The following is a 12,214-nucleotide window of genomic DNA, read 5'->3' as shown; positions in this document are numbered from 1 at the left end:
TGGAGAACACAGGAATCGAATTGACTACGGCTGAGGAAAAGGATGATGAAGAAAGCTCAGTATCATCAGTCCGAACAAGGCCGGGGACTGACTCCGGAACAGTCTGTCAATTGCTAATCTTCAAGTTCAAGCTGAAGAAAATTAAAGCAAGTCTGCAAAAGCCAAAGTACGGCCTTGAGTCTATCCCATCTGAAATTAGATGAGTGTGAGATGATATCAAGCATGTCAGACATAAGAAAAGCAAAAGAGCATTAAAAAACAGGAAAGATGGAAAAGTCCAAAATGGATGTCAGAACACACTCTGAAACTTGCTCTTGAATGTAGAGTAGCAAAAGTGAAAAAATGAAATCAATACTCCCAAAAGGTGTCTCAGGATGACAAAATATTATAATGAACCGAGAAACAATCTGGAGTTAGATTACCATAAGAGAAGAACACACTGAGTATTTCACAAAATGAAATAGCTGAAAAAGCCATTCAAGGCTCGGTTTGCAATATTGAAGGGTTTTGTGGGTGAAATACTGAATGATGCAGGAAGCACAGAAAGAAGATGCGGGATGTGAATAAACTTGTGATCCAACAGAGAGCATTGTAAGGTTGGCTATGGCAGCGGTAGTTGGGTGAAAATGTAATACTTATTATTTTCTCTCTCTTCTGGCCCATTTTAAAGTTTGAAAAAAAAAGTAAAAGGGAAATACTTAAGCCTCTGGTGACTTTCCTCTGACCATAGACCAGGGATGTGAAAGCCTTGCTATCATGTAGCGTGCATTGGAAAGTGGATTGTTGCAGAGAACAGTTAGGTTAAAAGTTAATACCTTATCATTTGACATCCCCTTTGGATAATTTGTTCTATTTTTTATATTTTCTGCTTTCTTTTTGAATCAGATTTTTCTCTCTTTTATTTTGGATTTTTATCTTTGTGTGGTGGTGTGTGTGTGTGTGTGTGTGTGTGTGTGTGTGTGTGTGTGTGAATGTGTTTATGTGTATGAGATCCAGGGTAGGTAAAGCTATAGACGGTAACTGGATTAGTGGTTTTGGAGGGGGATGACAGGGGAGGTTGAGGGGTAATGCAGAGTTAATAACAATGAGTGCAAGAACGAAGAAAATGTTCTAAAGTTAATTGTGGTGACAATTGTACAACTCTTCTTAATATGATTGACTGTTGAATTGTGTGATATGTGAATCATATGCCAATGAATCTATTAAAAAAGACAGAGGTCACTGTATCCAAAAGAATTAGTTGATATCCATAAATAAAAAATTAAAAAAAAACACTATCATTGATTGAGTCAATTCTGACTGATAGTGACCCTATAGAACAAAGTAGAAGTGACTCTGTGCACTTCCAGGACTGTAAGTCTTTGCAGCAATGGAAAGTCTTTCTCCCTTGAAGCACTTGGTGGTTTCCAACAGCTGACCTTGTGTTTCGCAGCCCAATAAGTAACCACTATGATACCAGGTTTTCTTTGAGCCACTTTAGGATGAAGCATATGATTCAAATGTGCTAGCACTGAATGAAGAAGTTCAAGATGCACTAAAAGCACTTATGAAAAGCAAGATGCTGGAAATGGATGGACCAGCAATGAATACAGCTCAACAAACAGATGCAACACTGGAAGCATTCACTCATCTCTGCCTCATTCACGCATCTAAAGAAATTTAGAAAATAGCTCTCTGGCCAACTGTCTCGCGATAACTATATATGTGCCCATTCCAAAGAAAAGGTACCCTAAAAGAATGCTGAAATTATAGAACAAAATCATTACAATCACATGCAAATAAATTATGCTAAAGATCATTAAAAAGCTATTCCAGCAGTACATCAACAGGGACATGTCAGAAATCCCAGCTGGATCCTGAAGAAGACATAGAATGCTTTGTTAAGTTGGGTTCTTTAGAGAAACAAAACAAGGAATGCTTTTATGTGTTGTATGTAAGTGGAGATTTATATCAAGAAATGACTTACACAGTTGTAGAAATAGGAAAGTCCAGTCCTGTTCAAGTCAAGGTAAGTCTCCCAGCTCTCGCTGGGATCAGCAGGCAACACAACAGGAGGTTGAGGAGCCAGACCAGAGTACCAAGCAGGGACAACAGGAAGCACAGGCTGGTGGATGCAGAGGCCCAAGGTCCGTTGAATGAATCCATCTTTGATCATCTGATGATGGCTTCTGGGATCAGTAGGTGATGAAACTGGAGATGCAAGAACCAGACACAAGATTAGCTCTGGTAGAAGGCGAAGAGTCCAAGAGGACTCAACTCTCCTAGGTCTCCCTCTCTTATACAGAAAGGCTTGTGATGCCAAGGAGGGGGTGTCATCAGGCCACAATGCAATTGATAGGTTGAGTTCTATCCGCACCCCCTGCCCCCTTCCACAGGAAGGTCTAGTTGACACAATGCCTAACCAACAGACATGCCAACACTGCTGATACTTCAGATAATTTAAAAAAGAAGAGAAAGAACAAAAAAAGGTCTGCATATATTTTATAAACTATACCAGGACATTTGACTATGGAAGCATAACAAATTGTGGATAACATTGCAATGAGTTGGAATTCAAGAATACTTGTGAAATGGGTGTTTCACAAGAACACCGCGCGTGAAACTGCGCGTAGAGCAAGAAGCTGTAGCTTAAAAAGAACAAGCGGTCGGCGCAGGGTTGGAATTTAAGAAAAGGAAGCATCAGGGTTTCCTGTCACCACGCTTACTCAGTCTGTATCCTGACCGAATACTCCGACAAGCCGGGCTCCATGGAGAACAGCAGGACACCTAGGGGGCAGACAGATGCACTGATAACGTGTCACGCCATCGAGGACAGTCTTGCTGTTGAAACAAGCCTTCCTGACGGTGAAGTACTACATCCTTCAGCATGCATTACACTTCCAGCTAAAGAAAACAAAAATCCTTGCAATTGGACCAATAAATAACAGTATGAGCAACATAAAAACATTGAAGTTGTCAAGCATTTAATTTTGCTGGAATCAATAGTCATGGAAGCAATGGTCTCTTTCAAATCTAGCTGTGCATAGCACTGGACAAAGGGCTGCCAAAGACTCTTTTCAAGCCTTTGAAGGACGCCACTTTGAGGACCAAGGTGTGTCTGACGCAAACCATGATATTTTCAGCATGCCTATGAAAGCTGGACAATGAATAACGAAGACCAAAGAATTGATGCCTTTGAATTATGGTGTTGAATATTCCAAGCCCTGCCTGGGAAACAACAGCAACCACAACACAACTGTCTCAGAAAAAGTACAGCCAGAATGTGCCTTATCGGGAAGAATGGTGGTGCTCATCATGAAATTTGGACATAGAACTGCTCCCGGGGTGCTGGGTGACCTTGAGCCCTAGGAAACGCGATGGCAGTGGTTTTGAGGCTGAGCGTCTTCCGTGGTGCCCCGGGAGCCCGAGCTCTGTTCCACCGAGCCCCGGTGGTCAGACCTGCGCTTGCCTCAGCATTTCTCCAGGACCGCCCTACTCTGGGAGTGCAGCACATCTACCCCAGTCATCACGCTGGCTCCAAGGCTGCATCTATCCACTGGACTGGTGAGAGGGTGGTCAGTGTTTCGCTCCTGGGCCTGCTCCCAGCTGCTTATTTGAATCCCTGCTCGGCGATGGACGACTCCCTGGCAGCAGCCCTCATGCTTCATGGTCACTGGAGCACTGGACAGGTTGTTACTAGGTCCACGGGGAAGCTACCCAGAAAGCTGCCAAGGCAGGCCTGTTGGCACTCTCAGCCGTGACCTTTGCTGGCCTTTGGTACTTCACCTACCACGACGTCGGCATCTGCAAAGCTGTGGCCATGCTATGGAAACTCTGACTTTTTTTACTTCGTACCCTAAAATTTGATTGTACACCTCTTTGCCTCTGCTGTGTTATGCCATTCGCCTGTCTATAAGGAGGAAATAACAGATATGTCCAAAGATTAAACCTGCAGAGAACCATATGACTAGGAAAAAGTGTGAGAAGAATTGTATTCATGAAGTAGACGGAGTTCCAATTTCTGGTGAGATGATACAGGAACTAACTCTTAACTACTCCCCAAACCCACAGTGTAACAAAAGGAATATATGAGCCCTTGCCTTTTAATTGGATAGTCTCTAAGTGAGGATTCGGTGTGTTACTATCAGCACGTTATGATTAAAGGTCTTCTGTGTTTGGTCAGGCAATGACGGAAAATGGGCAAGACTGCTAACTCTTAAAGATTTTTAAAAATTTTTAATTTAATTTTATTTATTTTTTACCCTTAAAGATTTACCAGAAAATTAAACTGTGCTTAATTGTTGAAAATTCTGCTCTCTGTTCTGTTGAAACCTCTTATTGATGCCCTAGGGTGAGTTTAAAGTTAGAGAATTTTGGTAATCTCACATGATTAATTTCTCAATCCCAGGAGTAAGAACTTGGGGAAAATTTGAATATAGAGAAGTTCCATTGAGAGAAGAGGTTGCCTTGTAGATTTATTAACTTCTTATTGAGTCCCAACTGAATGTTAACCTGTAAATATTCTTTGCTGATCGCTCAACAAATATAAAATTGTGAGGCAACAAGCTGCTGTTTTCTTACTTTTGGCATGTCTTATGGGAACATGTATTCTATGAGAACCGAAAACTTAAATGCTCGCTAATTAAAGTATATGCTAGTCTTGTATGTAAAAAAAAAAATGAAATTTGGACATCAAGAGAAGCAGTCCCGGGAGAAGACATCGTGCTTGGGAAGGCAGAAGGTCAGCAATGAGAGGAAGGATCTCATGATGGGCTGAGCCAGTGGCTGCAGTGGGCTGACATGTCACGGTTTGGAGGGTTGGGCAGGACGGGGTAGGGTCCTGCTCTTTTCATCAAGGGGCAGCTGTGATCTGAAGCCACCTGGCTGGCACTCAACTACCTGGTCACTGATTGATGATAAGATAGACTGAGTGTAATGGTAAACTATTTTTCCCACTAAAATTTGAGGGAAGAAGAAATTTTTACTTCATAGTTCCCTAGAATTCTTTCTTTCACACTTTGTCCCAAAGATCAGCAGCTGCCCAGGAAAATATTTCTTGCTATTTACCTACAGTCTTTTCCCAGTTCTATACGCCTGTTTGGGATGGAAGTTATGAATGATTCTTTTTTAAAAGGAAGGAAGTGGGAAATGAAAAATTAAAAATTACAACATGACCACAGCAAGAACTGTCACAATAGAACTTTAATTTGAAGACCTGATAGGCATATGCTAATGACATAGAAATCAATCTGAATCCCTCCTATAAAAAATACAGGAACCTGGCCCTGGGGACAAGAACTACAAAAACTTTGATGTTACTGCCTTTTTGCAGTTGTCATTGGGGGAAGCCACTGTCAAGATGAATGAGCCTTTTCTTACGTGAACTTTACCCCCACGAGCTTCTGTTTGGGCACTGCTGAGAGTGTTGGACAGTCCCTTTCCCAAATGATGGTTAGCTTGACACTTCATGATGCTTCTAATACAATGACACGTCAGGAAATTGAAAGGCCCATTCCCTAGGGTGACAGGTGGAGTGAGCTGCGTGGATTTTAGGAGAACACACCGACTGCTTTTGCCCTGAATGTTAATAGGAAGTAAATGAGATCAAAGTCGTTCAACCTGTATTTCTACTTGTTCTCAGGCTGGCGCTCTCTTTTCAGAATTTAAAAAAATTTAAGCATTCTTTCTCTATTCCTTTACACTTAATTTATTGTCCAATAACGAGAAAACAGTTGAGCCTTTAATTTCGTGTCAGGATAAATCTCCCTTCCTTTGGGAGGTTAGATGGTTGATAGTGTATAATCCTCCACTTTCTCTGCCCATGATAATGGGGAAAATAGAAATTCTTCACCGGACAATTAAGTGGTACCAGGTGGATAAGGGCATACTAGTGTTTCCTAGGTTTCTTCCATTATGCTTCTGCATTACAAAGAGCCAAACCTAGTACTTCATTCCTCTTGAAATCATAACGGAGAACTAAGAATTAGCAGGATTGAATGGGCTTTTTTCTTCTTCCAGGGTCCACAAGTCGTTACATTATGCCAATGAAGTCATTCAGTGAACAAGGTGTCTTGGAGACATATGGGTAGCCATAGGAGGGTGGGGTGGGCAGGTAGCAGGGGATGCACGTGAGAAAGCCCACATTTTGGATCTGTATACTATATGTTAAATCAATGTCATGAAATTTTGTTGTTGCTGCTGTTTATTTCTTGCTGTTTGGATAGTTTTATATGAAAACCATGAAGCTCATTGCAAACAGGACCCTAGAAAATAGTCTGTAAATATTTAAACCATTTTAATGACTCAAAACCTTGAAAGCTTTTAAATAAATTTAATAATTGCTTAAGTATTGAGAGACTGCTGAACCAAGTAGTACGCTCCCACACTGTCTCAATAGACTAATCGTGGTGGTGGCTCTAGAAGTGCGGTGCCGTTTGTTTCCAAGATGCACCTGTTTATTAGGCATTCTCCATTTCCTCTAGTGGAGCATTTTCATGGACACAGTTTTGTCTGTCTGGTTTGTTGCTCTAAACAGAACTCCTAGATTTTCACTGGTGCATTGGATACATCTGCTGCCCAAGCCCTCTTTAAGGTGTTAACTAGCAAATACTATTAGCGCCAAAGTGCACCTGACCCCAGCCACGGTCTTTTTAATCCCATGTCCAGTGAAAGCTTGACCGTGAATAAAGAAGCCTGAAGAAGAATTGATGGATTTGAAATAGAGTATGGTGAAGAATATTGGAAGTATCAAAGACTGCTGGAAGACCCAACAAATCTGTCATAGAGGAAGTACAGCTAGAGTGCAGCTTAGAAGCAAAGATGACATTTCATTTTATCTGCTTTGGATATGTTATCAGGAGAGGCCAGTCTCTGGAACAAGCTTTATGCTTGATAAAGTCAATCACCAATGAAAAGGAGGAAGACACCCAATGAGAAAGGTGGACACAGTGGCTGCAGTACAGATGCCAACATAGCAAAAATTGTGAGGATGGCACAGGACTGGGCAGTGTTTCCTTCTGCTGGAGATAGGGCCTCTACGCATTGAAGCAAATTCAACAGCAGTTCACATTAACAACAGATTTTTCCTGGGCGAAGTAGATGCCCAATACATATTTTTGAGCAAATGAAAGGATAATACCTAATTTATTCTCTATAATAACCTCAAATTATGAGATATTATTATTATCATCTTTTTAGCGGCAAGGAAATTGAAGATTGAACACTGAAAGATTTCAGAAGCTAATACAGGGAAGAAATAAGATTTTAATGTTTTACTTCTTGTACACCAATGAATAAAAATTCGATTATTCCAGATGAATTTGAAAGTTAAAAAGCCCCAGAAAGATATACAATTAAGTAGCAATTAAATAATGGGAATGGTATTTTGAAATTACAATGAGCCTCAACTTGTTTGATCTGTTAAGTGTTTCAGTTTTTGTATACCTTACAAAAGCAAAACCAAAAAGTTAAACTATAATACAAGCAGAACCAGATTCTATTTATAGTATACATGACAAAAAGGTTTTATATAAAGTTACTGATAAAATTAACTGAAAAAAAGACACTGCATGGATGAGACTGGGTGTCTAGAGAAACCAAACCAGTGACAATCATCTATGGAGATTTAAGAAGCATCTCAGGCCAACCAATGAAACGGCAAAGGTCCCATGCTAGCCCTTTTCAGACTCACCTAGCGGCAGCCCAAGATGCAGACAGGCGAAGAGCGACGCAGGAAGATCACAGGTGCGTGATTGAAGAGTCTCGTGGATCCACGGTCAATTGAAACATGGCAGGTCAACATCTTAAGGTTGGGCAATACACATAGGTCCTCTCCAGGAGGCAGGCACAGAGTCAGCATGTACAAAGGTGAAGAGACAGAGAGAGAAGGGAAGGGTCCCGAGTATCTCTTTTATAAAGAGACTATAATTCCCAGGTGGCATCATCAGGCTGCCCTGATTGCCAGGTTGGACTCCACCGTTACACAAGTGCAAGTTGGCATATCATTTAATAGCCACGTACACCCGTGTCAACGTGGCACCTGTACACACCTCTTTATACATGATTTCTAAACAAAAGCAATGATAACATCATGTTTATGCCTCTAGTTGTTAGGTGCCATCATGTCCGCCCCAACTGTAAGCACTCTGTGTACAGTAGAAGCATACAGTACACGGTCCCGTGCAATCAGTTGTTCCTGTGCCTCAGCCCATCGAGGCAGCCACTGTGTTCATCCATCTCTTTGAGAGCCTCTTTTCTTGTTGTTGCCCCTCAACTTTACCAAACATGATGTCCTCCTCCAGGGACTGGTCTCCCCTGACAGCATGTCCAAATTATGTAAGACGAAGTCTTGCCATCTCTGCTTCTAAGGAGCACTCTGACCTTACTTTTTCAAAAGTGTGTTCTTTTAGCAATCTATGGTGCTTTCAATAACAGTAGATAGTAAAAATTAATAATAATACAGCCAGATCCTAAACACAATTCTTTTCAAAACAGACAAATTTGAGCGTCTTGTTTAAATTATCCTGTGCTTATGCAATATAGCTGTAGGCAATATCAAACCAGGGCCGGGCTTTCAATTGGTCTTTTTATCTAAACAGTTTCCTTTGGAAAGTCCATAAGGCAACTTTACGTCCCCGAGCTTCAACTTAACCCCATCACATCCTCTCTTTCCATTTCAAGCAGGAATAACCAAACTTTAAAAACACAAACTCAGAAATGGGCAGCTACCAGCAGAGGGTACAAAAGAAGAAAACGGTCTGAAATGGATTCTGGTGATGATGGCAGAACTCTTCTTTCATGTGATTAAACTACTAAATCTTATGATCTATGAATTGTATGCCAATAAAACTAATAATAATTGAAAGAAAAAAGTACAAACAAAAAAACCCCACAAACTCACTGCCATCTTACTGATGCTGACTCACAGCAACAAGGTAGAACTGCTCTGGTGGGTTTCTGAGACTGTCTGTGGGAGTAGAAAGCCCGGTCTGTCTGTGGGAGTAGAAAGCCCGGTCTGTGTTTTTGAACTGCCAACCTATCAGCTGGCAGCTCAACGTGTAACCACTGTACCGCCAGGGCTCCTGGAATAACCAAAGACAGATTCTAAAAATCAAAAGTTTCACTTTCCAAGCTCTTTCCAGATAAGAACAGAATGAACCATGAGGCTATATCTGACCGCCACTGGCCTTTCAAAGGAGGTGGAAAATCCAAGTCCACCCAATTTTTAGAGGTCAGAGGTCAGAGAGGCCTTCATGCTCCAAGGTCATGATTTGTTTCTCTAGCTCCCTGCTCCCAGGGTGCCAAATTTTGTTAGGCCTGATTCTCCAGAGACGCACAATCAGTGATGCTTGTGGAAAGAGATTCATAGAAAGAAATGGCTTAAACAATTGTAGACATTGTAGGCAAGTCCAGTTCAGTTCAAGTCAACCTGCTCTTGACTCGTGGAAACTGATTAACAGGAAGCAGAATGATGAAGCAGAGAACAGGGGACACAGGCTAGTGAATAGAGAGATGAATGTACTGTTGGTGTTCTGCTGAGGGTCCCTGGGAAGGCCAGGCCGTGTAACAGGAGGTAAAGGAACCAGATGCAAGATCCAGCTCTGGCAGAAGGCAAAAGGTCAAAGAGGATTTGACCCTGCTCAGTCTTTATTATGCAAGGAGGTGCCATCAGGCTACAACCCCACTGACAGTTTGTACCCTGCCCCTACCCTTACTCAGGAGTGTCCAGTTGACATAATTCCTAACCTTCACACTATACCTACTACTCACAGACTATCTTGTTATCCAACATTTTGGATTTATGCCAATAGTAACAAACTCTTCTCCTACTCTTTTGCATATTAACAAGGTATGCTGCCTGGTAGTAATGAATGCCAAGGTAACAGGAGAGAGTAATGCTAGCTGTTATTAAGATGATGTACCAATTTATCTATGATTCTCAGTGGATTAGCAGTTATGTAAAAGTGAAATTGGGCAGTTATATAATGAATGATTTGCCTGTTATTTAATGATATCATCATCCTCTATTTTCTGATCTGATGTTGTCATGCAATCAATGCTGTTTATCATATAATGACCTGGTCTTTGGAAATAAACTATGCCAATAAGAAAGGAGTAGGTAGATTAGTAAATGGTCAAATACCATCAGCATTTCACCCCAAAGAGGAAATTAAAAGTAGTAAATATGGAAAAATATTCATCTCTTCACTAATAAATAAAAATGAAAATAATGAATGAGATAAACTTGATATCATTGGGACAATATTTTCTTATTTATTTATTTAAAAATCGTTTTATTAGGGGCTCATATAACTCTTCTCACAACCCATATGTACACCAATTGTGTAAAGCACATTTGTACATTCATTGCCCTCATCGTTCTCAAAACATTTGCTCTCCACTTAAGCCCCTGGCATCAGCTCCTCATTTTTCCCCTCCCTCTCTGCTGCCCCCTCCCTCATAAACCCTTGATAATTTATAAATTATTATTTTGTCATATCTTGCCCAGTCCAATGTCTCCCTTCACCCACTTTTCTGTTGTCTGTCCCCCAGTGAGGAGGTCACATGTAGATTCTTGTAATCGGTTCTCCCTTTCCAACCCACTCTCCCTCTACCCTTTCAGTATTGCCACTCACACCACTGGTCCTGAAGGGATCATCCGCCCTGGATTCCCTGTGTTTCCAGTTCCTATCTGTACCAGTGTACATCCTCTGGTCTGGCCAGACTTGCAAGGTAGAATTGGGATCATGATAGTGGGGGTGGGGGGTGGGTGGGGAATGGTTGGAGGAAGCATTTAGGAACTAGAGAAAAGTTGTATTTTTCATCCTTGCTACATCACACCTTGACTGGCTCGTCTCCTCCCCGAAACCCTACTGTAAGGGGATGTTCAGTGGCCTACAAATGAGCTTTGGGTCGCCATTCTGTACTACCCCCCTCATTCACTGATAGGATTTTTTGTTCTGATGATGCCTGATACCTGATCCCTTTGATACCTCGTGATCACACAGGCTGGTGTGTTTCTTCCATGTGGGCTTTGTTGCTTCTGAGATAGATGGCTACTTGTTTACCTTCAAGCCTTTAAGATCCAGACGCTACATCTTTTGATAGCCAGGTACCATCAGCTTTCTTCGCCACATTTGCTTATGCACCCATTTGTCTTCAGCGATCATATCATGGAGGTGAGCACACAATGATATGATATTTTGTTCTCTGATGCCTGATAACTGATCCCTTTGGCACCTTGTGATCACACAAGCGGGTGTGCTTCTTCCATGTGGGCTTTGTTGCATCTCAGCTAGATGGCCGTTGTTTACCTTCAAGCCTTTAAGACCCCAGACGCTATATCTTTTGATAGTTGGGCACCATCAGCTTTCTTCACCACATTTGCTTATTCACTTGCTTTGTTTTCAGTGGTTGTGTCAGGAAGGTGAGCATCATAGAATGCCAATTTAATAGAAGAATGTATTCTTGCATTGAGGGAGTTCTTGAGTGGATGCCCAATGTCGTTCTGCTACCTTAATACTAAACCTATAAATATATGCACATCGATCTATTTCCCCATCCTCATATATAAATATATTTGCATATGTACGTGTCTTTTTCTAGACCTCTATAGATGTCCTTTGCCTCCCAGCTCTTTCCTCTATTTCCTTTGACTTTCTTTCAGGACAATATTTTATCATACTTTCTCTCCTTAACTTCCCATGGAAAGACATGAGGACCCATGAAGACGTAGAAAAATAAAAAATTGTTAAAGTTTTGGAAGCTAAGGATAATAATCTTTTTCAAAAGTTAGGGAAATGTTTTTGAAAAGATACATAGTATAGATAAAGATGGACTATGAGCCTCCAGGGATAATCCTTTTCCACTTACCCTCTGAACAGAAGGTATGGAATGTACTATGTAGCAGCAGTACTAGCCAGGAAGTAAGAAGGGACAAGCTTGATCTTCTGCCACTGCTAAGCCCTTAACTTAGTGGTATGCAGACCTGCACATATGTCCTGACATTGTGTTGAGTACTCTAGCATACAAAAGAAATTAATGTCATCATTGAGAATACAGGAATGTGTATATATTCTATAAAAATGGCTTGTGGTGGGTGAGCACTGGAACCAGTTTATGCTCCATCTAAATCATAAATATATATAACTACACGAAAATGGGAAACAAAGATTACTGACAAAACTGATAGAATTAAAGATAATAATAAATGCTGGCTTAGGAATAATATTTCAGA

The 12,214-nt window shown here is 41.1% G+C and overlaps 1 protein-coding gene and 1 pseudogene across 1 annotated transcript in view; both read left to right on the top strand.

The window, feature by feature from the left end:
* CFAP54 (cilia and flagella associated protein 54) overlaps positions 1-12,214 on the top strand; it is a 355,855-nt gene that overhangs the window by 218,733 nt on the left and 124,908 nt on the right. The window lies entirely within an intron of this gene.
* LOC142450760 (succinate dehydrogenase [ubiquinone] cytochrome b small subunit, mitochondrial pseudogene) lies at positions 3,357-3,817 on the top strand (annotated as a pseudogene).

The sequence above is a fragment of the Tenrec ecaudatus genome, chromosome 6 (genome assembly GCF_050624435.1).
Source record: "Tenrec ecaudatus isolate mTenEca1 chromosome 6, mTenEca1.hap1, whole genome shotgun sequence".
Taxonomy (NCBI): Eukaryota; Metazoa; Chordata; class Mammalia; order Afrosoricida; family Tenrecidae; genus Tenrec; species Tenrec ecaudatus.
This window is presented reverse-complemented; position numbering and strand designations above follow the sequence as displayed.